General features: G+C 42.2%; 1 long non-coding RNA gene across 1 annotated transcript in view; it reads left to right on the top strand.

Annotated features, from left to right (window-relative positions):
• LOC132823135 (uncharacterized) overlaps positions 1-22,796 on the top strand; it is a 53,235-nt gene that overhangs the window by 5,042 nt on the left and 25,397 nt on the right. The window contains exon 2 of the long non-coding RNA XR_009645502.1: positions 6,446-6,622. This is a non-coding gene — a long non-coding RNA (uncharacterized LOC132823135). The remainder of the gene's footprint in view (positions 1-6,445; positions 6,623-22,796) is intronic.

Genomic DNA, 22,796 nt, shown 5'->3' with positions numbered 1-22,796 from the left:
AGGATATCTGGTCGGCATGGATGATTTGGACTGAAGGGTCTGTTTTCATGCTGTAAATCTCTTTGACTCTATAACTAACATTTATTGAATTATACTACAAGTGAGTGATTTTTTTAAAGGCTAGTACAGAGACTAAGTAGGAACCAATTACTCTGATGTCAGACTGGGAGTGGCATAACCACTATCGTGTTTTTTAAGTTTAGGGTGGGATGTGGGTATTGCTGCTTGGGGCAATATTTACTGCCTGTCCTTAGTTGCCCCTTGCGAAGGAGGCGGTGAGCTGCTTTCTTGAACCGCTGCAGTCCACGTGCTGTGGATTGACCCTCAATTCCCTTCAGGAGGTAATTCCAGGATCGTGACCCAGAGACAGCAAAGGAATGGCAATATACTTCCAAATCAGGGTGGTAAGTGGTTTGGAGGGGAACCTGCAGGTGGTGGTGCTCCCGTATATCTGCTGCCGTTGTCCTTCGAGATGTTAAGCAGTTGTTGGTTTGACAGGTGCTGTCTGAAGATATTTGATGAATTTCTGCAGTGTATCTTGTAGATAATACTCACTGCTGCTACTGAGAGTTGGTGGGGGGTTGACTGAATGCTTGTAGAAGTGATGCCAGTCCAGCAGGCTGTATTGTCCTGGATGGAATCAAGCTTCTTAATTTTGTTGGAGCATCCAAGCAAATGGGGAGCATTCCATCACACTCCTAACACACAGTTAGTATGCAGTTAACCTTTAAGAGACAGGTTTGTGATATCATATCTGTATCACAACACATAAACAGAGGGTTATAAATGCCTCAGACTCACATCATAACTGGGCCCACTTGACATATGCCCTGTTGTTGAAAGCATGTTACACATTGTGTCTGAATCACTCAATACTAGCCCATACACAGAAGTGCCGGTGATTGTAGTAGTTGTAGAATTAGGTGCCGTAATAAATGTGACCCATACCTAGTTCTTATGACACGGGAGTTAACGTAACTATCGCTGCGTTAGATAGAAGAGCCTTACTGAATCGCAATTCCAAACCAGAACAGTTGGCAGTTAAACAGCAGGACTGCAGTTCATCTGATAGTACAAGACTGATCCAGTTGGACGTTTTATGATAATCTAAAAGGATCATATTTCCAGTTTTAACTGAACGTAAATCCTCTCACTGCCATATTACCTGGATTATTTTCTCTGGCCTCGGGGTTACCAATCCAGTTGCATAGCCGTGACATGACTGTACATGATACTTATTTTCAATGATACAAACTACATTTTGGTCAAAATATTTGCATTTTTGTGTTTTAAACAAAGCAGCATTTAAAAGAAGTAAATGTAATTACATTAAAAATAAAAGGATTGTGGATGCTGGAAATCTAAAATCAATACAGAAAATGCTGGAGGAACTCAGTTAGCCTGGGACCTTCTGTGGGAATCTGTACGTGTCCTTCATAATTTTATAAATCCCCAGAAGAACGCCCATCGGCTCCTGAGAGAACAGCCCCAGCCTATTCCAGTTCCAAATAAAATCTTACTGGACTCGAAACGTTAACTTACATTCTCTCCCCACAAGTGCTGCTGGATGTGTTGAGCTTCCCTGGCACTTTCCGTATTTAATGTAATTACATTGAGGACCTGTCCAATTAGAGTTTGCAACACAAGACAAAAATCTACCCAGAGTGTGAGAGAACATCATGATTTAGCGACTCACATTTTACATCAGCAAGTTTTTCATTTTACTTCGTGCAAACGTATACATTAAATTATCTCATCAATTATGCATAAAAGATTTAATGACAATAATCTCAAGACTATTTCCCTAGCTGCTTTCTGCCACACTTCAGTACAACTGTTAAGCACTTAGCAACATTCACATTTCAAAAACTTTGCTGCACCAATATTCTCCCGGTTTTCCTTCATGGTTTTGCTTTATATGGTTACATTAGTATCTGCAGTCCTGTTCCTTCACCACAGTGGCCATTATCCAACTGCTCACTGTTGGCCAGTGGGTGGTATCAGAGCCAGATTATGCCAACACACACACAGGTACATTTCCAGCAGGAGTAAGTGGCTTGAAAATGGAATGGAACTGTGATAAAGGAGCAAGAAATCTAGCTTAAAGGAGTTCTCTGTCATACGCTAGGGAAATAGAGTCATAGAGTCAAAGAGATATACAGCAAGGAAACAGATCCTTCGGTCCAACTTGTTCATGTCAACCAGATATCCTGAATTAATCTTGGCCCATATCCCTCTACGCCTTTCCTATTCATGTACCCATCAAGATGCCTTTTAGATGTTGTAATTATACCAGCCTCCACTGCTTCCTCTGACAGCTCATTCCATGCACGCACCACCCTCTGTGTGAAAACGTTACCCCTCAGGTCTCTTTTAAATTTCTCCCCTCTCACCTTAAACCTACGTCATCTCATTTTGGACTCCCCCGGCCAGGGAAAAGACCTTGTCTATTCACCTTTTCCTTGCCCCTCATGATTTTATAAACTTCCATAAGGTCGCCCCTCAGCTCCAGCGAAAACAGCCCCAGTGTATTCATCCTCTCCCTATAGCTCAAACCCTGCAACCCCGGCAACATCCTTGCAAATCTTTTCTGAAGTGTTATCAGAGATTTTTTTAATATTGTGACTGTTGCTTTAGAGTAAACTATTTAATCACATTGTGATGATACAATGGCTTTAAGAGGTATATTTTAACCTTTGTTTTATGGAGAAATTCTGTTCCAAACCATTAAACAGGTTTGGGTTTTTCTTTTAAGTAGTGAGGAGGGATAGTGTCAAGCTCCCACAGAACCAGAATTTTAGTTTAACTTTCAGTCCCTGTTGGGCTATGGAAGCTGCTGAACATCTCTCCCTGCCAGGCAAAACATTTGAGTTCTCTCTCTGTCTCTGTCTCTTGATGTTCTTTCCTGCTGGACTGTATGTGAGACAATTGATTTCACTGAATTTGCCTTTGTCATGGGCGTGTTAATGGGATGTTACTATACTGGAACCCAGCTGCTGTTTAGTAGTTAAATCACCTATTATTCGGCCTTTAGAGTTGTTATTCCAATTTTTCTTACTTTTATTTGTATTTTAAGTATTGTGTAAGAGTAAAGTGTGTTTTGCTTCAATCCTGGTAGATTGACCAAACAAATCACATTCTGAACACAATGCCTTCCACTTACTTTTTTTAAAAAAAGTTAAGGTCTAGTCTATTTTCTCGATATATTTTGAGGGGATTTAGTCTGATCTATAGCTACATACAGACTAAAGTTCAACCTGGTGTCTTTAAATACATAGAACATCATAAACCACTTAAAGGATATAGTGGAGATAGAAGGAATGGAAGGGATCAACTGTTCACTGATAAAGAACTCCATTCTAATGGTAGGAATTTAGCATGACATTTTCTGAACAGTTGGAATTTTGCAAGAAATGTATCGTCAGAAATGATACTTAGCTACGGCTAAAACATCAGGTCATTTGAGATTAAAGGCCTTCCATTTTCTTTACTGCACTTAATCTGAAATACAACCCACCACCACATAATCAATATTTACTCATGGCTCACTTAAATACAGATGCATGTGCAAAAACTCATTAATTGATGGAAAATGCACTAACATCACCTTAAAAATAAATGCAATCAGTTCAGCTGATGATTGTATTTTGATACTCCTCAGCTAATAGCAAAGCCTCAGTAAAGGTTATCTGTGGGACAACAATTTACATTTGAAACCTGATAAATCAAAGAGAGCTAACCATTTGTCTTTAGCAGCTAATGCCACTGCAATATTTCAAAAATCATATCATGTTGTAGCCATGAGATTAATTTTATGAGGATTCAAAAAGTGTCCATTTCGCTCTGTCACAAATTAGGAACAAAAATCGAGTACAGATCTGCAGTCAGATTTTCCTTGGACATTCCCCCAGTGTTCTCCATGACATGACTCCCAGTATTTTTTTAAATTCATTGAAGATGTCGATGGCTAGGCCAGCATTTATTGCCCACTCCTAATTGCCCAGAGGACAGTTAAGAATCAACCACATTGCTGTGGGTCTGGAGTCACATATATGACAGTTTCTTTCCCTAAATACTATTAATGAACCAGATGGGCTTTTCCAACAATTGATCCACAGTCATCATTAGATTCTTCATTCCACATATTTATTGAATTCAAATTCCATCAACTGTCATGGCGGGATTCGATTCCAGATCCCCAGACGTTACCTAAGTCTCTGGATTAAGAATCAGACAATAATACCACTAGGACAGTCTCCCCATATTTCAATGCTGCGTTCTTCAGTAAACCCCCCCCCCCCCCCACCCCCCCACCTCCCCACATAGGTGCTATTTTGTGTGAACTAGATGCATTTGGCTCTCTCTCTGACTTACCCTCCTTCCTTCAAGAAACAATTACATGGTAAAGTTCAAGGAGGAATTCAGCACAAAGCTTCCTTTTCCCAGATAAAGGAAACGAGTCCGACTGTGGGGAGTACTCCAAGGATTGTTCCAGCATTCAGCAGCTTTTACCCATATTCTGAAGTAATTAAAAACCGAAAGAAAGAACTGTGGTTGCTGTAAATCAGACGCTGCTGGAAAGGCTCAGCAGGTCTGGCAGCATCAGTGAAGAGAAATCAAAGTTAATGTTTCGGGTCCGGTGACCCTTCCTCAGAAATCACAGATGCTGTGACACCTGCTGAGCTTTTCCAACTACCTTTGTTTTTGTTGCCAAGGTATAACCCTGTTAAAAATTACAATATAAAAGAGGATCACTATTCCTCTCTAGCCCCTGTATGAGTGTAATTGAATGCTGACTATTCAGCTTGGTATGACTAATAATTAGTGGCTGCACAACTTCAAGAAATTGTTTATGCTGGCTGTCGATAGATAAGTACCCACCTCACTTTACAGTGATTTAAATTCCTTCAGTTCCTCCTACTGTTATAGACCAGACCAGACTCTTCAAAATATTTCAAGAAAGTAGCTTAGACCCTAACTTTACTCATTGTTTTAAGCAGGTGGAACGCTAAAATCCCAGGAGGGATGCAGCTGGTCAAACCACTCAGTTTTAAACAAAACGGAATTTATTTACAAGATTACCGAATAAAAGAGAACAGAATACAGAATAAACTATCCAAAAACCCAACAGACCGTTCCAAAGTAACGATGCTGTTCCAAATACTTGCAACAATCCCCACAAACACACTTTGGCACAAAAGGTAAAATAAAACACAGGGTCTTACAGGAGAGAGAGAGAGATGGCAGTATGAAACACCCACTTCCATGTAGCTGTTTCTTAAATCATCAGCCTCAAGTCTGCCTGACTGCTTTCAGTGAACAGCCAGGTTGCCAAAAATCAAATCAAACCAGATAAAAGCTGAGCTGGGAGAAGTGGCCATTCCCTTTTCATTGTAACCTTTTTTTAAAACTTGAAAGCCTTTTTTCTGAGGCAGTATCTGTTAGCTATTATCAAATTGGCCCGAAAACCCATCAAAACCTAAACATTTCAGAGCCTGTGTCTTTACCACCTTCTGAAAAAAAAAACCAAGGATAATGTAACTTTGTTAACTGAGCAACATCATCACCTTATCCATTTGCAAATTTAATGGCAGCCATCGCAAGTCAGTAGGAGCTAAGAGATTTTTGCACGTCAAATAGTAGATAACCAATATACTTAGTAGAAATTTGTAAAAAGAGTAAAAAGATCTAGTCCAAAAAACTGGAAACGAACCTTCCAGCTCAGTGAGTAAACCTACATTCAGAACCTCAACCTGAGCTACAAATCTTCTCAAAAGTCTCTAGATGTAATCCAATTGGAGGGTTGAAAGGAAAGCATTAATGGTGAGGTCTATCCGCAGGTATTATCATCGCAGTAACTGGATGTCAGAATGTTGGAGACTATCTGATATACTCATAGAATATGGTCCTCCTTGTGCCTTTGTATAGCACCCTACTGACTACGATGTCACAACAGATCCAATGAGATTGGTCAATGGAGAAAAACAATTTTTGCCAAGAGTGTAATTACATATTTTATATCTGGGAGACTTTTGCCAATCATTTATTCAGTTGTCTGTGACAGATACTCAATGTAATCTCTCCTATTCCCATTGGAAAATCATGTGGCTCATCAGTTGCGAAGACATGTTGGGTATCCCTCAGACGGGGGGTTCATAAGGATCATGAGATCACTCCGTCCTTATAAGCAATATCTTCTTTGACTTTAGTGCATTTGTTACCCCCAAGAAACTGCTATTCTAGCAAGTTGTGTGCAAGTCATGAAAAGAGACAGAGAGAGAAAGAAAGAGAGGGGTGGAGGGAGAGAGAGAGGGAGTGAGATTCCTATTATATTAAGTACATTCAATGTTTTGTAAAGTCTTATATTATGATGTCACAGAACTTTTATTAGCCTTAGTTCGCACTTTCTTGTATTTTGTGAATGTATATTTTTCTGCTCTTCCAGACTTCCCTTTAATTACATCCTATTTTTGACTAAGCGGTGAAGCCCACAACCAGTTCAGACTGGGCCTGAAGTTTTTGCTGTATCAACAGTGATATTCAGAAAACAAGGTATTTTGGAATGTTGGCACACAGATTGCTTGGTTCGCCAAACCCTGGGTTCTGTTCTACGGTTTGATGGGTAAGTCCCCCAAAATGAAATTTTAGAAAGCTGAAAGAAACGTAAATGGTGGTTACTTTCTGAAATGGGTTCTGGGAAGCCTTGTTAGTTTTTATTTTTAATTTGACAATAGTATTCCCAAGAAATAGCTTCTCGTCTTCTATAAAACAGCATCAGAAAGGGTTAATTACGTGGAATCTCTACAGTATAGAAGCAGGTCATTTGACCTGTTGAATTCACACTGAACCTCCAAAGAGCATCCCATCCAGTCGCAACCCTATAACTCAACATTTCCCATGGATAATACACTTAACCTGCATAACCCGGGACACTATGGCACAATTTAGCCTGGTCAATCCACCTAACCTGCGCATCTTTAGACCATGGGAGGAAACTGGAGCACCCAGAGGAAATCCACACAGATGCAGGGAGAATGTTTCCGCCCACAATCCAAAGATGTGCAGGTTAGGTGAATTGCCCATAGTGTTCAGGAATGTGCACACTAGGTGAATTAGTGAGGAGAAATGTAAAAGTTATAGGGTAGGGGAATGGGATACTCTTCATTGGGCCACATGGCCTGTTTCCACACTGTAAGGATTCTTTGATTAGTTCTATGATTGAGAATGTGCAAACTCCACATAGACAGTCACCTGAGGGTGGAATCGAACAACCCATGTTGCCGGTGCTGTGGGACAGCAGTGCTGGCCATTGAATAACCCCATTACACAACAATATCCAAGCTGTCAGAACATCAAGTCCATGCAGCTAATAGAACATGTACTTATGCTTAACTTGAGGCTTAGGTTTCACGAGAGACAATTATCTACCTTATTTAGTAGATGTAACAATACTATTAATAGTTCATTAACACCATTTATAAAAGCCTTTATCCTTTATCAAGACTGAACCCAGCTTCTGTCAAAACATTCACATGGGCGTCCTTTCCCACACGGCATCAGGAAGACAGACTGATAGCAGTAAGGAGGATACATAGATGCGAAACAGCCCAAGGCACATGATATTAGCAATGTTAATATGGTATCAGTGGTGAGTGTTCAGAGACTTAGATTATCGACACACTAATAGAAGGGGGAGGCGAAGGCCTAGTAGTTTCAGTGCTGCACTGGTAATCCAGAGACCCAGGTAATATTCCAGGGACCTGGGTTGAAATCCCACCAGAAACAGGATGTTGGAATTTGAGTTCAATAAAAACCTGGAAAAAGAATCTAAGGTTGATTATGATTCCATGTCAATTGTCAGAAAACCCATCTGGTTCACGAATGAACTTTAGGGAAGGAAACTACCATCTTTACCTGGTCTGGTCTACATGTAATTTCAGACCCATGGCAATGTGGTTGACTCTTAACTGCCCTTGGGTAATAAATGCTGGTCCAGCCAGTGACACTCGAATCCTGTGAATGAATGAAAAAAAGTGCTCAGTGAAAAATATTTGTGTGACCAGTTTTAAAGTTACTTATGGCTTGAAGAGTTACTACTTTGAAGAGTAACTTAAAAATACCAAAGAATTGAGGTGATGCTTGAATGGATCTGCATGCATGCATTTTGAAATCAGTCTATGAAGAAGAGTGCTGCATTGTTTTGAGGAGGGACACTGGATTTCTCTCTACCCACAACTGCTACAATGTAGCACAGACAACAGTTGGCTGTCCAGTCTCTCGAAACTACCCCATCATTCAGTAAGGTCAGGGCTAACTTGCACCTTTACTCCATCCCTTAATTTCACCAAGAAGTTTATGCATGTCGGTACAATTTAGTTGCAGCAACAGGGATGAGACAGAAAATAGCGCAATAATCTGAATTTAGTTATTCCGAAATGGAATGTTTATATTCAATTTCTCCAAAAAGATGTCTGCTTCCTTTCAACGTCATGTTGTTGCTTGGTTCCCACTGAGCATTTATTGTGAGTCGTATATTGTCTCTCTACAACTGAATCATTGGGATATGTCTGAGCAGGATTCCACAGTGTTGTAGTTATCTTCCAGAGCCTCATTCAGTGGGTCACAAGTGACCCTGGTCTATGAAGTCTTCAAATGTATTAGAGCCGAGTCCCAACTCAGTCTGACCTCAATCCACACCCAGAACGTCTAATGTGTATCTTTGCCTTCATTGTTTGAAACAATTACTTTTGTCTAATCCAGAGATACTTATTATCTTAGCAGAGGTCAGCAAACACAGCAAAGATCTGGTGTGTGAGGGTCAGTTACCAAAACAAAGTGATTTTGATCTCTGATAACAATACAAATGACTAACTGAAATGGTTAGTGTAGGGATAGGGTTGTCTGTAATAAAACAGAGCTTAATTCCCTGCTGTAATTTGATCTGCTATGGAAAGTATAATCAGGAAAAATCCCCAATCCCAAGCTTAAATGGATAAGATGCCCCTAGGCCTATCATTAAACAGCCAACATGATTAAGTACTACCTGGATTGGATAGCAAATTAGCACATTTTACTAATCACATATTGATCTAATCAGTATTCAGACAATTTCTAAAACATGTCATACATCATCTTTACAATTGTAGATAATTAATATATTACGGAATATACCTTAATGAAGGAATATTAATTAGTAAGATGTCAACAGGCCAAATCTTAATTCTTTTCCCCCCCGAATCACCCATTTAATTTAAACTCTCACAGAAATACGAACTGAACTTCAGCAATCTCCATCTAATTGTAAGGGTGTTTATTTCCATTTCTCAAATTGGCTCAAGGTTGAACATTCTATATTTATAGTCCCTATCAACATGGTCTGTCCAAGACAGTACACGATACATATGTTGCTCATTGGCTTCTGTCACCTCTATTCCTCCATAATCGTAATTACTTTGACTTGCAATTTAGCAAAGATTTATTGGACATAAAGAATAATAAAAATCCATTTGAAGTATTGTTCAAGATTGGGTTCCCTTATACAGCTGCTGCAAGTCATTCTATTTAGCAATCACCTGTTCTACAATACTTTAGGAGAGACCCATCTCGGTATACATAAGAAAGCATTCAAAACAAGCCAACATTCAAATTTCAAGAAAAAGTAATGTGCTTTGATATTGCATCTTACCTGGCCTTTGCGTACCATTATGGATACCTCAAGTTATTGCAATGTGTAGTCACTGTTGGAACACAGCAAGATATCACAAGCCAAATGCCAAGAGTGTCTGGTTTAGTAATGTTGGGAACAAATGTTTGACACAGGAGCGGTAACCTTCGTGCAATTATAAGATTGCATCGAACAATATTTAGTTGAAATTTTTCTTCAAACAAGAATTGTGTTTTTTTGCCATTCTAATCCAGCGAGCACATCAAGCAGAACTCACAAACTACCTCATGCAGCAAGCTTTTGTAAGCAAATTAAATTATTGGGAATTTACATGAAAACTACAATTTTGCACAGAGGACTTTTGTAGTGGCTTTACCTATGACAAAACACTTCTTAAAAGTTCATTTGCAGGATGAGGGCATGGCTGGCTGATTCAGCATTCATTGCCCAGAGAGTAGTTAAGAGTGAACCACATTGCTAATGGTCTGGAGTCACATGAAGGCCAGACCAGGTAAGGATAGCAGTTTCCTTCCCGAAAGGATGTTAGTGAACCAGATGGGTTTTTCGATATGGCCATCATTAGACTCTCAATTCTTGCTAATTATTGAATTCAAATTCCACCACCTGCTGTGGAATGATTCAAACCCAGGTCTCCCCAAACATTAGCCGGGTCTCTGGATTAATAGCCCAGTGATGAATTTTGCCTTTCATTGCTAAATGGATTGAGTTTTAAAGCAGGGAGGTTATGTTGCAGCCGTCCAAGGTGCTGGTGAGACCACACCTGGAGTACTGTGTACGATTTTGGTCTCCTTGCTTGAGAAAGGATATATTGGCACTGGACGGGGTACAAACGAGGTTCACTGGGTTGATTTGGAATTGAGAGGATTGGATTATGAGGAGACACTGAGTAGACTTTGATTGTAGTCGAAGAGTGTGGTGCTGCAAAAGCACAGCCGATCAGGTAGCAGAGGGAATTGATGTTTGGAGCATAAACTTTTCATTCTGAATTCCTCATGAAGAGCTTACGCTCAAAACATCAATTCACCAGCTCCCCGGATGCTGACTGACTGGCTGTACTTTTCTAGCACCACACTCTTCGACTCTGATCTCCAGTCCTCTCTTTCTCTCTAGATTGGGATTATATTCATTGGAATTTAGAATAATTAAGGGGGATCTGTTATGGACCAGGCCAGACCCTCTCAAAACATTTCATGAAAGTAGCCCAGACCCTAGCTTTGCTAGTTGCTTTAAGCAGGTGTAACGCTGATATTCAAGGAGGGATGCAGCTGGTCAAAACACTCAGTTTTAAACAAAACAGGATTTATTTACAAGATTACCGAATGAAACACAAACAAAAGAGGACAGAATACAGGATAACTTAACCTAACTGAAACTCAACAGACAATCCCAATTTAATTATGCTGTTCCAAATACTTGCAACAATCCCCATAAACACCCCTTGGCACAAAAGGTAAAACCAAACCCAGGGTCTGACAGCAGAGAAAGAAAGAGAGAGAAAGAGAGAGGCGGCAGCACGGAACACCTTCTTCCATGTAGCTGTATCTTGGTCCAGCAGCCTCCTGACTGCTTTCAGTGAACAGCCAGACTGCTAAAAAACCAGAGAAAAGTTGAGCTGGGAAAACCGGCCACTCTCCTTTCATTGTCCAAGTGTTTTTTTGTAAAGACTTGAAAGCCTTTTGCCTGAAGCAGTATCTGTTAGCTATAATCAAATTGACTCTAAAACTCTTCAAATTTGGCTTTTCAGAGTCTGTGTCTTTTATGGCCCCTCTGAAAAAGATGCCAGCGACAGCATAACCTTGTTAAAAGAGAAGCAACATCACAGATTAGATTAGATTCCCTACAGTGTGAAACAGGTCCACACCAACCCTCAGAAGAGCAACCCACCCTCTGACTAATGCATCTAACACTATGGGAAATTTAGCATGGTCGATTCACCTAACCTGCACATCTTTGGACTGTGGGAGGAAACCCACGCAGACACGGGGAGAATATGCAAATTCCACATAGACAGTCATCTGAGGTTGGAATCGAACCTGGGACCCTGGCGTTGTGAGGCAGCAGTGCTAACCACTGAGCCACCATAAAAACATATAAAACTATGGAGGGAATGGATATGGTCACATAGGAACATAAGAACTAAAAGCAGGAGTAGGCCATCTGGCCCCTCGAGCCTGCTTCCCCATTCAATAAGATCATGGCTGATCTTTTTATGGCCTCAACTTCACTTACCCACCCTCTCATTTAATTCCTTTACTATTCAAAAAATTATCTTAGCTTTAAAAACATCTACTGAAGTAACATCAGCTACTTCACTGGGCAGGGAATTCCATTGATTCACAATCCTCTGGGGTTCACAGCCGTTCTCAATTCAATCCTAAATCTGCTCCCTGTAATTTTGAGACTACGTCCTTGTTTCACCTGCCTGTGGAAACATCCTCTCTACTTCGATGTTACCTATTCCTTTCATAATTTTATATGCTTCTATAAAATCCCCCCTCATTCTTCTCAATTCCAATGAATATAATCCCAGTTTACTCAGTCTCTCCTCCTTAGCCAACCCCCTCAACTCCGGAATCAACTAGTGAACCTCCTGTGCACCCCCTCCAGTGCCAGTACATCCTTTCTCAAGTAAGGAGACCAAAACAGTACACAGTACTCCAGATGTGGCCTCACCAGCAACCTGTACGGCTGGAATATGACCTCTCTGCTTTTAAGCTCAATCCCTTTAGCAATGAAGGACAAAATTCTATTTGCTTTCCTAATTACTTGTTGTACCTGCAGACCAACCTTTTTGCACAAAGATATTCATGCAGTAGGACACCCAAACCCTCTGCATAGTTCCATTCTGCAATTGAAGTAATAATCCTTATTACTGTTACTCCTACCAAAATGGATGACTTCACATTTATTAACATTGTATTCCATCCGCCAGACCTTTGCCCACTCACTCAAAGTATCTATGTTCCTCTGCAAAGTTTCACAGTCCTCTGCACACTTTGCTCTGCCACTCATCTTAGTGTCACCTGCAAACTTTCACACATGAGACATGGTCCTCAATTCCAAAACATATAGATGATAGAGAGGACGTTTCCACTGGTGGGTGAAACTAGGACAAGACGGTATAGCCTCAAAATATGGGGAACAGGTTTAGGACTGAGTTGAGGAGGAACTTCTTCACCCAGAGGGTTGTTCTGTGGAATTCCCTGCCCAGTGAAGCAGTTTAGGCTTCCTTCGTTAATGTTTTTAAAGCTAAGATGGATAATATTTTGAACAGTAAAGGAATTATGGGTTATGGTGAGCAGGCGGGTGGGTGGAGCTGAGTCCATGAAAAGATCAGCCATGATCTTAGTGAATGGGGGAGCAGCATCGATGGGCCAGATGGCCTACTCCTGCTCCTGGTTCTTATGCTCTTATAATATCACCAGGCCATTGGCTCCTTTTGTTCAAACCTAAGAGTACAAATTTCAAGATGAAAAATGGAACAAGAGTTTTCATAGAATTATAGACTGCCTACGGTGTGGAAACAGGCCACTCGGCCCAACAAGTACACACCAACCCTCTGAAGGGTATCCCATCCAGACCACTGAGCCACTATGCTGCCCAGTTGGTAGAGATGTGGGCCAGTGAAGCTGTCCTTTCTGTGTGAGGTCAGCTACAGCAAGTGATCACACTCTCCAGCACTCAATGCGCCCCCACCCCTTCCAACCATCTCATTCCTAAGCTGAGCAGGCACCTCTAATGTTTTACTTAAAACGTTACGTTGGAGAGAGGACACCCCCAAGTCTGGGCACTTTATGTGCAATGTTCTCAACCTGGAAAGCCTCCTTGGCATTCCAATCTGGAATGCCATTGAGCCTATCCCGAGGTCAGTAATTGGTACAACTCTAAAATATTATGAGCGCCCATTTTCCACATGGTGTGGGCTTCAGATGCACATGATCCGATTGCTCTGCTTCTGAAGGGAAATTCCTGTATGTAAAAACATGAACCGGGAAGCATGTTTGAATGGTTCATTTTTAAATCATGTATAGAAAATAACTTAATTAGAGGAAATGAAAGATTGAATTGAGAGAGAGGAAGACGACAGAAAAATGTATTTTTATAAAATCTTACAAAATGGACTTTAATTATTTGCAAATAATAGTATTCTGCCAGTGGGCAACTGAAACACTGAACATTGTTAAAAATTCACTTGCACTTGAATTGATAAATGCACCATAGAAAGGTAGGATTTAAGAGAGGCCCCACACTCTTCCATTTATCTCTCTACCCACACAAGCTTCATTCCTGATGAAGGGTTTACGCCCGAAACATTGATTCTCCTGCTCTTTGGATGCTGCCTGACCTGCTGTGCTTTTCCAGCACCATACTCCCGAATCTGATCTCCGGCATCTGCAGTCCTCACTTTCTCCTAGCAAACAAAAACAGACATTTTTGGAGAAACTTGACAGGTCTGGCAGCATCTATAGAGAGAAAAACAGGGTTTTGAGTCCATGACCCCTTCTTCAGAACAGATCTGGACTCGAAACATTAGGTCTGTTTCTCACTCCGCAGTTGCTGGCAGACTTACTGAGTTTTTCCAGAATACTTTCTGTCTTTGTCGGGTTCAAATTTCCAGCATTTGCAGTTCTTTGTTCTGTTTTAGAATGGGAACCATTCAGTTTTGACGTGATGATTTAGCAGTTTAAACATAGGTGGTCAAGCGACTTGGCAATAATTGAAATACTCCAGAAAATGGGAATGTTCAATTGGAGTTCACAAGTTCAGAAAGCATCAGCTTTTAGCTCGCCCCTTCAAACTCAGTCTCTTAACTTACCATTTCAGCATCTAGCTGTTGCGGACCTTTAGCACGAAAGCAGTCAGTGAGAAACCAAGATAAAATTGAAAATGCTGGCAATGCTCAATAAACTTGGCATCGTCTATGGAGGAAGTGAACGCTGATTTTTTTATGGTAGCTTTGTAGTCACATCGATTGGGAATTGAATGAAGTTTAGATGCCTCCTTTCTGAAAACTACCGTATATACTCGAGTGATAGTCGATCTCATGTAAAGGTCGAGCCCCTATCTTTAGTCAATTATCCTGGAATTGTCCATATATCTCGTGTAAAAGTTGACCCTTGTTCTTCACAGATAACAGATCAATGTTTATGGGCCAGTGTGCTGGCCTCATGACCAGGTCCAGCTTTCTAGTCTACCCGTTGTTCGGCTCTTAGTCTTCCAATCTGCTTGCTGTTGAGATCCGCTCCGGGCTTTCAGAATTACCATAATTCATTTTGTTTATGTTCATTTAGGGATCAATTAGGCTTCTGCTAATGATATGGCATGAATTTTGACGGGCATGAATTTCAATCCCACAAACATAGCATCCATGTAATAAATTTAACCTAAAAAACAATCCAAAACATTTGACTATTATTTGAGTATATATGGTATCTGCAAGTTAACTTTTGAAAAATTCTTTGTGCCACTTCAGTAATTTTGAGAGGTATCTTCAAATTCACTTTGTTTATTCACCATTAACAAATATTGAACAGTGTGGCTTAAAGATCAGTGCTGTATTCAGAGGGGGTGGGGGCAAGGCTGAGAAATAGGCCCTTCAGCCCAACAGGTCCACACTGATCCTCCAAAGAGTAACCCATCCAAACCTCTACATTTACCCCTGACTAATGCACATAACCTACACATCCCTGAGCACTATGGGCAATTTAGCATGGCCAATCCACCTAACCTGCACACCCTTTGGACTGCGGGAGGAAACCAGAGCACTTGGAGAAAACTCCACACAGACAGTCACCCGAGGATGGAATTGAATGTGGCGCTGTGAGGCAGCAGTACTAGCCGTGTAGCCACCATGCCACCTCAACTTTTTCACCTTCTGCTGTTTTGAAAACAGAAGTGCTGCTGTGTAATTCACAGCCACCCACTGGACATTAATAAGCTAACCCATCTGACAACTACCTCATATAATCCCAGTTGGGAAGAAATCAGAAAGAGCGCTCTGATATTCAACAAACCACTCCTTGACATCAATAGGCTGTACTTCATTTGACTTTAAAAGTTAAAGAATAAATTAACGAGACAGGTCACAAAGAACATGTACAGGAAAATAATACATCTCTGCCAATGGACCACCATTAAATTGTTTCAGTCATTTTTGTGTGGGTTATTTAAAGATTGCTTTGACTGCTGTGAGGCAGGGCAAAGGGCAGAGGAACTCTGCATCCATCAATGTGTCTTTTTACTGTTTGAATCAAAGGGTTCAGAAAACACTTACGAGGATGTTGCCAGGGTTGGAGGGTTTGAGTTACAGGGAGAGGCTGAACAGGCTGGGGCTGTTTTTCCTGGAGTGTCGGAGGCTGAGGGGTGACCTTATAGAGGTTTGTAAAATCATAAGAGGTATAGATAGGATAAATAGACAGGGTCTTTTCCCAGGGTTGGGGGGAGTTCAGAACTAGAGGGCATAGGTTTAAGGTGAGCGGGGAATGATAAAAAAGGGACCTAAGGGGCAACCTTTTCATGCAGAGGGTGGTGCATGTCAGAATGAGCTGCCAGAGGAAGTGGCAGAGGCTGGTACAATAACAAATTTTAAAAGGCATCTGGATGGGTTTATGAATAGGAAGGCTTCAGAGGGATATGGGCCAAGTGCTGGCAAATGGGACTTGATTGGGTTGGGATATCTGGTCGGCATGGACGAGTTGGACCGAAGGGTCTGTTTCCGTGCTGTACATCTCTTTGACTCTAATTGGAATACAACAGAAAGCACTGACAGCACATCAAACATTGTACAGTTTCCTGGAACTCAATAGCAGCTCCTGGGGACTTCAGCTGGTGAGGAAACGGAACAGTTACTGTATGATGAATTCACTCGCCTTGTTTAATCCAAGTACTTGGCATTTAGATATTCTGACTGCATCGTGTAAGCTCCCGTTCCGAGAGCGCGCTGGTTATTAAATATTGGCATCAGAACAACAACTGACAATTCAGTTAATTGGCTACAGTTGAAAATTGCCCAGCAGAAATTCTTGCCCGCAGAGCAGCAGAAGGTGTTAGCGGTGGAAAAGTATAGTGTAACAGAGCTTTCACAACCCTGTGTCCCCAGGTTTAGTGGCATTATCACTTGATTATGAATCCCGAGAGCCAGGTAATGTTCTTGGGATTCGGGTTCAAATCCTGCCCAGATGGTTGTTGGAAATTTATATTCAGGAACAAAATCTGGAATTAAGAATCAAATGATGACCATGAAACCAATTGCCTGGATAACACCCATCTGGTTCACTCATGTCATTTAGGGAAGGAGATTGACTATTGTTAGGTTAAAAGTTCCGGAAGGGTCCTTTCAGATCAAAATAGATATATGAAGACATGTGCACTTTGATACAAAGCAAATTTGTTAGCTTCATCCAATTTAAATATGTGCAATCGAATGATTGAATCTATTAGCTTAAACTACATTGGACATATTCAACAAGCAAGTCTCACGGCCCATCAAGTGATTGGAAATCAATGTGTTTCCCCAGACCCAGTCTGATGGTAAATGGTTCTTCCTGAGTTGGGAAAACTACCCAATATTCTTGCTGTTCTGATTGTGTGCCATCACTTTTCCCAAAGTACAGTCCTTTCTGCAAAAACAGGTCCAGGAGTCTTCGTAGAACAGTCTGTTCCAAAGACCAGCCACAATCATCACAATCACCTTCCAGACAAAACATGCTGACTTTTACATTAAATGTTTTTTAAGTTAACATTAAAGCTTTACATATTTTCCTTCAATTGCTTATTGCCGTGCCCAATTAATCCTGAATGATTTGCTCTTAACAATCTGGTTTGGAGGTAACATTTTTAAGCCTGACCCCACACTGACCTAGTAGAACATAGAACACTACAGCGCAGTACAGGCCCTTTGGCCCTTGGTGTTGCGCCGATCTGTGAAACCATCCAACCTACAGAATCCCATTTCGTCCAGCTGACTATCCAATGATCTTTTAAATACTCTTAAAGTTAGCTTGTCTACTACTGTGACTCAGATCCACAGCAATGTGGTTCCCTTCTGAAGTACCTAGCAAGGCTTGTGACTGCCAGACAGTCCCAAAAAAAGCAATGAAACTGATCTAAAATCTTTGTATCGGAAACAACAATGGCATATTTAGCCTTGCGAACAAGATTTGGAGAGCTCTCTTCCAGACTAGCCAAGCAGCAACAGAAGCATTCACAAAAACAATCTGCAACCTCATAGATTCAGAATAGTCCACACATAACCATTGCTATCAAGCTAGGGGATCAACCCTAGTTCAATGGAGAGTGTAGGAGGGCATGTCTAAAAATGTCAACCTCATGAAGCTACAAAGCAGACTACTTGAGTCAAACAGTCAGGGCAGGCAGGGACAAGGTAAGCCTAATAAACTAAACTGCATTTATTTCAATGTAAGGGGCCGAACAGGGAAAGCAGATGAACTCAGGACATGGTTAGGACCATGGGAATGGGGTATCATAGTAATTATAGAAACATGGCTCAGGGAGGGGCAGGACTAGCAGCTTAATGTTCCAGGATACAAATGCTTCAGGAAGGATAGAAAGGGAGGGAAGAGAGGAGGGGGTGTGGCATTTTTGATAAGGGATAGCATTACAGCTGGGCTGAGGGAGGATATTCCCAGAAATACATCCAGGGAAGCTATTTGGTTGGAACTGAGAAACAAGAAAGGGATGATAGCCTTATTGGGATTGCATTATAGACCCCCTAATAGTCAGAGGGAAATTGAGAAATAAATTTGTAAAGAGATCTCAGCTATCTGTAAGAAAAATAGGGTGATTATGGTAAGGGATTTTAACTTTCCAAACATAGACTGGGACTGCCATAGTGTTAAGGGTTTAGATGGAGAGGAATTTCTTAAGTGCATTCAAGACAATTTTCTGATTCAGTATGTGGATGTACCTACGAGAGAAGGTTCAAAACCTGACCTACTCTTGGGAAATAAGGCAGGGCAGGGGACTGAGGTGTCAGTGGGGGGACCACTTTGGGGCCAGCGACCATAATTCTATTACATTTAAAATAATGATTGAAAAGGATAGACCCAATTTAAAAGTTGAAGTTCTAAATTGGAGAAAGGCCCATTTTGACGGTATTAGGCAAGAATTTTCGAAAGCTGATTGGAGGCAAATGTTCGCAAATAAAGGGATAGCTAGAAAATGGGAAGTCTTCAGAAGTGAGATAACGAGAATCCAGAGGAAGTATATTCCTGTAGGGGTGAAAGGAAAGGTTGGTAGGTATAGGGAATGCTGAATGACGAAAGAAATTGAGGGTTTGGTTAAGAACAAGAAGGAAGCATATGTCAGGTACGGACACGATAGATCGAGTGAATCCTTCGAAGAATAAAAAGGAAGTAGGAGTATACTTAAGAGGGAATTCAGGAGGACAAAACAGGGACATGAGATAGCTTTGGCAAATAAAATTAAGGAGAATCCAAAGGGTTTTTACAAATGCATTAAGGACAAAAGGGTAACTAGGGAGAGAATATCCTCAAAGATCAGCAAGGTGGCCTTTGTGTAGAGCCATTGAAAATGGGGGAGATACTAAATGAGTATTTTGCATCAGTATTTACTATGGAAAAGGATATGGAAGATATAGACTGGAGGGAAATAGATAGTGACATCTTGCAAAATGCTGGTCAAAGCACAGCAGGCCAGGCAGCATCTCAGGAATAGAGAATTCGACGTTTCGAGCATAAGCCCTTCATCAGGAATAAGAGAGAGAGCCAAGCCTGCTGGCTCTCTCTCTTATTCCTGATGAAGGGCTTATGCTCGAAACGTCGAATTCTCTATTCCTGAGATGCTGCCTGGCCTGCTGTGCTTTGACCAGCAACACATTTGCAGCTGTGATCTCCAGCATCTGCAGACCTCATTTTTTACATCTTGCAAAATGCCCAGATTAGAGAGGAGGAAGTGCTGGATGTCTTGAAATGCATAAAAATGGATAAATCCCCAGGACCTGATCAAGTGTACCCTAGAACTCTGTGGGAACTAAAGAAGTGATTGCTGGGCCTCTTGCTGAGATATTTATATCATTGATAGTCACAGGTGAGGTGCTGGAAGACTGGAGGCTGGCAAATGTGATGCCACTGTTTAAGAAGGGCGGTAAGGACAAGCCAGGGAATTATAGACCAGTGAGCCTGACCTCGGTGGTGGGCAAGTTGTTGGAGGGAATCCTGAAGGACAGGATGTACATGTATTTGGAAAGGCAAGGACTGATTAGGGCCAACCCAACCACCCTGTGGCTCAACACTTTAACTCCCCCTCCCACTCCACCAAGGACATGCAGGTTCCTGGACTCCTCCATCGCCAGACCATAACAACACGACGGTTGGAGGAAGAGCACCTCATCTTCCCCCTAGGAACCCTCCAACCACAAGGGATGAACTCAGATTTCTCCAGTTTCCTCATTTCCCCTCCCCCCCACCTTGTCTCAGTCAAATCCCTCGAACTCAGCACCGCCTTCCTAACCTGCAATCTTCTTCCTGACCTCTCCGCCCCCACCCCACTCCGGCCTATCACCCTCACCTTGACCTCATTCCATCTATCGCGTCTCCAACGCCCCTCCAAGTCCCTCCTCCCTACTTTTTATCTTAGCCTGCTGGACACACTTTCCTCATTCCTGAAGAAGGGCTTATGCCCGAAACGTCGAATCTCCTGTTCCTTGGATGCTGCCTGACCTGCTGCGGTTTTCCAGCAATACATTTTCAGCACTGATTAGGGATAGTCAACATGGCTTTGTGCATGGAAAATCATGTCTCACAAACCTGATTGGGTTTTGGAGAAGTAACAAAGAGGATTGATGAGGGCAAAGCGGTAGATGTGATCTATATGGACTTAGATAAGGCCTTTGACATGGTTCCCCATGAGAGACTGATTAGCAAGGTTAGATCTCACGGAATACAGGGAGAACTAACCATTTGGATACAGAACTGGCTCAAAGGGAGAAAGCAGAGGGTGGTGGTGGTGGAGGGTTGTTTTTCAGACTGGATGCCTGTGACCAGTGGAGTGCAACAAGGATTGGTGCTGGGTTCTCTATTTTTTAGTCATTTGCATAAATGATTTGGATGCAAGCATAAGAGGTACAGTTAGTAAGTTTGCAGATGACACCAAAATTGGAGGTGTAGTGGACAGCGAAGAGGTTACCTCAGATTACAACAGGAACTGGACCAGATGGGCCAATGGGCTGAGAAGTGGCAGATGGAATTTAATTCAGATAAATGCGAGGTGCTGCATTTTGAGAAAGCAAATCTTAGCAGGACTTATACACTTAATGGTAAGGTCCTAGAGAGTGTTGTTGAACAAAGAGACCTTGGAGTGCAGGTTCATAGCTCCTTGAAAGTGGAGTTGTAGGTACATAGGATAGTGAAGAAGGTGTTTGGTTTGCTTTCCTTTATTGGTCAGAGTATTGAGTACAGGAGTTGGGAGCTCATGTTGCGGCTGTACAGGACATTGGTTAGGCCACTGTTGGAATATTGCGTGCATTTCTGGTCTCCATCCAATCAGAGATATGTTGTGAAACTTGAAAGGGTTCAGAAGAGATTTACAAAGATGTTGCCAGGATTGGAGGATTTGAGCTATAGGGAGAGGCTGAACAGGCTGGGGCTGTTTTCCCTGGAGCGTCAGAGACTGAGGGGTGACCTTATGGAGGTTTAAAAATTGTGGGGAACATAGACAGGGTAAATAGGCAAAGTCTTTTCCCTGAGGTTGGGGAAAGGGCTTATGCCCAAAACGTTGAATTTCCTGTTCCTTGGATGCTGCCTGACCTGCTGCGCTTTTCCAGCAACACATTTTCAGCTCTGATCTCCAGCATCTGCAGACCTCACTTTCTCCTGAGGTTGGGGAGTCCAGAACTAGAGGGCATAGGTTTAGGGTGAGAGGGGAAAGATATAAAAGAGACCTATGGGGCAATGTTTTCACACAGAGGGTGGTACGTGTATGGAATGAACTGCCAGAGGAAGTGGTGGAGGCTGGTACAAATGCAACATTTAAGAGGCATTTGGATAGGTAAAAGAATGGAAAGAGTTTGGAGGGATATGGGCCGGGTGCTGGCAGGTGGGACTAGATTGGGTTGGGATATCTGATTGGCATGGATGGGTTGGACTGAAAGCTTCTGTTTCCATGCTGTACATCTCCATGACTCTATGACTCTATGAGTACCAAACAGGAAATGGCAACAAATGATGGAAACAGCTTAATAATTTCAAATCCAATTGATGAAATATCGGCTCTCCAGAGCGTTTCAGAAAACATCTCTGGGATACCTGCACCAACCAACCCCATCGCCCTGTGGTTGAATGCTTCAACTCCCTTCCCACTCTGCCTAGGACATGCAGGCCCTGGGCCTCTTCCATTGGCAAACCCTAACCACCCAACGCCTGGAGGAAGAATGCCTCATCTTCTGCTGTGAGACCCCCCCAACCATACTGGATCAATTGGGATTTCACCAGTTTCCTCATTTCCCCTCCCCCCACCTTATCCTAGTTCCAACCTTCCAACTCAGCACCTCCCTTATGACCTGTCCTGCTTGTCCATCTTCCTTCCCACCTAACCACTCCACCCTCCCCTCCAACCTACCACCATCACCCCACCTCCATCTACCTGTTGCACTCTCTGCTACCTTCCTCCCCAGCCCTAACCACCCCCACCACACACCCCTCCCCACAACTCCCTCTCCATTTATCTCTCCACCCCCTCAGCTCACAAGCCTCATTCCTGATGAAGGGCTCTCGCCTGAAACTTCAATTTTCCTGCTCCTCGGACACTGCCTGACCGGCTGTGCTTTTCCAGCACCACACTCTCAACTGTAGGCTCTCCAGTCCTGTCACATCCAGCTGTGAATGGTGGAGGACAATTAATCAACTCCATGGAGGATGAAGAGGCTCCACAAATATCCCCAATCCATAAGAAATAGACTTCAGCATGACAGAACAAAACCTAAGGCTGAAGCATTTGCAGCAATCTTCAGCCAGAAGTGCCGAGTGGATGATCACTCTCGGTCTCCTCCAGCGGCCATGACAGATACCAATCTTCAATTCACTCCATGTGACATCAAGAAATGGTTGGAGACACTGGACACTGCAAAGGCTAT

The sequence above is a fragment of the Hemiscyllium ocellatum genome, chromosome 16 (genome assembly GCF_020745735.1).
Source record: "Hemiscyllium ocellatum isolate sHemOce1 chromosome 16, sHemOce1.pat.X.cur, whole genome shotgun sequence".
NCBI lineage: Eukaryota > Metazoa > Chordata > Chondrichthyes > Orectolobiformes > Hemiscylliidae > Hemiscyllium > Hemiscyllium ocellatum.
The sequence above is the reverse complement of the archived record's forward strand: the minus strand, read 5'-3'. Positions and strand labels throughout refer to the sequence as shown.